Here is a 4,341-nt window from a genome sequence, read left to right on the forward strand (position 1 = left end):
GCTCCGGCCTTCCCTCGCCTTTGCTCCGGCCTTCTCTCACTCTGGCTCTTGCCTGCTGTCGCCCTGGCTCCGGCCTGCCATCGTCCTGGCTCCGGTCTGTTCTTGCTCTGGCTATGGCCTGCCCTCGCCTTGGCACCGGCCTGCTCTCTCGCTCTGGCTCTGTCCTGTCCTCGCCCTGGCTCCGGCCTGCTCTCGCTCAGGCTCTGGGCTGACGTCGCCCTGGCTCCGGCCTTCTCTCGCTCTGGCATGCCCTTGCCCTGGCTCTGGCCTGCTCCCGCTCTGGCCTGCTCTCGCCCTGGCTCAGGCCTGCCCTCGTCCTGGCTCCGGCCTTCCCTCGCCTTGGCTCCGGCCTGCTCTCGCTCTGGCTCGGTCCTGCCCTCGCCCTGGCTCCGGCCTGGTCTCGCTCAGGCTCTGGGCTGCCCTCGCTCTGGCTCCGGTCTGCCCTTGCCCTGCTCTGGCTCTGGCCTGCTCTTGCTTTGGCTCTGTCCTGCTCTTGCCTTTGCTCCGGCCTGCTCTAGCTCTGGTTCTGGCCCACCCTCGTCTTGGCTCCGGCTTGCTCTCGCTCTGGCTCTGGTCTGCCCTTGCCTTGGCTCTGGCCTACTCTCGCTTTGGCTCCGGCCTGCTCTCAACCCTGGCTCCGGCTTGCTCTCGCTCTAGCTCCGGACAGTGCTCGCCCTGGCTCCGGCTTGCCATCGCTCTGGCTCCGGCCTACCCTCGCCCTGGCTCCGCCCTGCCCTCGCTCTGGCTCCGGCCAGCCCTCGCCTTGGCTTCGGCCTGCCCTCGACCTGGCTCCGGCCCGCCCTCGCTCTGGCATTGGCCTGTTCTCTCCTTGGCTCCGGCCTGCTCTTGCACTGGCTCCCGGCCTGCCCTCGTCCGGGCTCTGGCCTGCTCTCGTTCTGGCTCTGTCCTGCTCTCGCCTAGGCTCCTGCCTGCTCTCGCCCTGGCTCCGGCCTGCTCTCGCACAGGCTCCGGTCTGCTATCTCTCTGGCTCCGGCCTGCCCTCGCTTTGGCTCATGCCTGCTCTGGCTCTGGCCTGCTCTCGCTCTGGATCCGGCCTGCCCTCGCTCTGGCTCCAGCCTGCTCTCGCTCTGGCTCCAGCCTGCTCTCGCTCTGTCTCTGGCCTGTCCTCTCCTTGGCTCCGGCCTGCTCTCGCAGTGGCTCCGGCCTGCCCTCGCCTTGGCTCCGGCCTGCTCTCGCCCTGGCTTCGGCCAGCTCTCACCCTGGCTAAGGCCTGCCCTCGCCTTGGCTCCTGCTTGTTCTCGCCCTGCATCCGGCCTGCTCTCGCCTTGGCTCCGGCCTGCTCTCGCCTTAGCTAAGGCCTGCACTTGCCCTGGCTCCGACCTGCTCTCACCCTGGTTCCGGCCTGCTCTCGCCCTGGTTCCGGCCTGACCTTGCCTTGGCTCATGCTTGCTCTCGCTCTGGCCAGCACTCGAGTTGGCTCCAGCCTGCTCTCGCTCTGGCTCCGGCCTGCCCTTGCCCTGGCTCCGGCCAGCCATCGCTCTGCCTACGGCCTGCCCTCGTCTTAGCTCCGGCCTGCTCTCGCCCTGGCTCCGGCCTGCTCTCGCTTTGGCTCTGGCCCGCCCTCGCCCTGGCTCCGGCCTGCTCTCTCTCTGGCTCTGGCCCGCTCTCTCTCTGGCTCTGGCCTGCCCTCGCCCTGGCTCCGGCATACTCTCATACTGGCTGTGGCCTGCTCTTGCTCTGGCCTCGCCCAGTCTCGGGCCTGATTTAGCCCTTGTTCCGGCCTGCCCTTGCCTTGGCTCCGGCCTGCTCTCGCTCTGACCTGCCCTTGCCTTGGCTCTGGCCTACTCTCGCTCTGGCTTTTGCCTGCCCTCACCCTGGCTCTGGCCTGCTCTCACTCTGGTTCTGGCCTGCTCTCGCTCTGGCGTGCCCTCGCCTTGGCTCTGGCCTACTCTCGCTCTGGCCTGCTCTCGCTCTGGCCTCGCCCTGGTTCCGGCCTGTACTCGCCTTGGCTCTGGCCTACCCTCGCTCTGGCTCCGGCCTGCCCTACACCTGAGGCTCTGGCCTTCTATCGCTCTGGCTCTGGCCTGCCCTTGCCTTGGCTCTGGCCTACCCTCGCCTTGGCTCTGGCCTGCTCTTGCCTTGGCTCCGGCCTCCTCTCGCTCTGGCTCCGGCCTGCCCTCACCCTGACTCCGGCCTGCCCTTGCTCTGGCTGCGGGCTGCCCTCGCATTGGCTCCGGCCTGCTCTCGCCCTGGCTCCGACCTGCTCTGGCTCTGGCCTGCCCTCGCCCTGGCTCCGGCCTGTTCTCTCTCTGGCTCTGGCCTGCCCATGCCTTGGCTCTGGCCTGCTCTTGCTCTGGCCTGCTCTGGATCTGGCTCTGGCCTGCCCTTGCCTTGGCTCCGGCCTTCTCTCGCTCTGGCAGGCCCTTGCCTTGGCTCTGGCCAACTCTCGCTCTGGCTCCTGCCAGCCCTCGCCCTGGCTCCGGCCTGCTCTCGCTCTGGCGTGCCCTCGCCTTGGCTTCGGCCTACTCTTGCTCTGACTCTGGACTGCCCTCGCCCTGACTCCGGCCTGCTCTGGATCTGGCTCTGGCCTGCCCTCGCCTTGGTTCCGGCCTGCTCTTGCCCTGGCTCCGGCTTGCTCTTGCCCTGGCTCCGGCCTGCTCTCGGTCTGGCTCTGGCCTGCCCTCGCTCCGGCCTGATCTTGCCCTGGCTCTGGCCTACTCTCGTTCTGGCCTGCTCTCGCTCTGGCCTCGCCCTGTCTCCGGCCTGCCCTTGCCTTGGCTCTGGCATGCCCTTGCCTTGGCTCTGGCCTACCCTCGCCGTGGCTCCGGCCTGCTTTCGCCTTGGCTCCGGCCTCCTCTCACTCTGACACCGGCCTGCCCTCGCCCTGACTCCGGCCTGCCCTCTCTCTGGCCTGCCCATGCCTTGGCTCCGGCCTGCCCTCGTATTGACTCTAGCCTGATCTCGCTCTTGTTCTGGCCTGCCTTCGCCATGGCTCCAGCCTGCTTTCGCTCTGGCTCAGGCCTGCTCTCGCTCTGGCTCAGGCCTGCTCTCGCTCTGGCTCAGGCCAGCCCTAGCTCTGGCTCCGGACTGCTCTCGCTCTGGCCTGCTCTCACTCAGTCTCTGGCCTGCCCTCGCCCTGGCTCCGGCATACTCTCGCTCTAGTTATGACCTGCTCTCGCTCTGGCCTCGCCCTGTCTCCGGCCTGCTCTCGCCCTTGTTCCGGCCGGCCCTTGCCTTGGCTCCGGACTTCTCTCGCTCTGGCCTGCCCTTGCCTTGGCTCTGGCCAACTCTCGCTCTGGCTCTGGCCTGCCCTCGCCCTGGCTCCGGCCTGCTCTCACTCTGGCTCTGACCTGCTCTCGCACTGGCTCTGGTGTGCTCTCGCCTTGGCTCCGGCCTGCTCTCGCCCTGACTCTGGCCTGCTCTGGATCTGGCTCTGGCCTGCCCTCGCCTTGGCTCCGGCCTGCTCTCGCTCTGGCCTGCCCTCGCCTTGGCTCCGGCCAGCCCTCTCCTTGGCTCCGGCCAGCCCTCGCCTTGGCTCCGGCCAGCCCTCGGCCTGATCTCGCCCTGGCTTCGGCCTGCCCTCGCTCTGGCTCCGTTGAGCCCTCGCCTTGGCTCCGGCCTGCTCTCGCTCTGACTCCGGCCTGCTCTTGCCCTGCCTCTGGCCTGCCCTCGCCCTGGCTCCAGCCTGCTCTTGATCTGGATCTGGCCGGCTCTTGCTCTGGCTCTGGCCTGCCCTTGTCTTGACTTCGGCCTGCTCTCGCCCTGGCTCTGACCTCCTCTCACTCTGGCCTGCACTCGCTCTGGTTCCGGCCTGCTCTCTCTATGGCTCTCGCCTGTCCATGCCTTGGCTCCGGCCTGCTCTTCCTCTGGCTCTGGCCTGCCCTCGTCTTGACTCTGGCCTGATCTCGCTGTTGTTCTGGCCTGCCTTCGCCTTGGCTCCGGCCTGCTCTTGCTCTGGCTCAGGCCAGCTCTCGCTCTGGCCTGCCGTTGCCTTGGCTCCGGACTGCTCTCGCTCTGGGTCTGGCCTGCTCTCACTCTGACCTCCCGTCGCCTTGGCTCCGGCCTGCTCTCGCTCTGGCTCTGGCCTGCCCTCGCCTTGGCTCCGACCTGCTCTTGCTCTGGCTCTGGCCAGCCCTCGCCTTGGCTCCGGCCTGCTCTTGCTCTGGCCTGCCCTGGCTCTGCCTCTGGCCTGCCCTCGCCTTGGCTCCGGCCAGCTCTCACCTTGGCTCCGGCCTGCTCTCGCTCTAGGTCCGGACTGCCCTTGCCCTGGCTCCGGCCTGCCATCGCTCTGGCTCTGGCCTGCCCTCGCCTAAGCTCCGGCCTGCTCTCGCCATGGCTCTGGCCTGCTCTCACTTTGGCTCTGGCCCGCCCTCGCCCTGG

This window comes from Phyllobates terribilis, unplaced genomic scaffold (genome assembly GCF_046119375.1).
Source record: "Phyllobates terribilis strain yellow unplaced genomic scaffold, ASM4611937v1 Scaffold_103__1_contigs__length_5881359, whole genome shotgun sequence".
NCBI lineage: Eukaryota > Metazoa > Chordata > Amphibia > Anura > Dendrobatidae > Phyllobates > Phyllobates terribilis.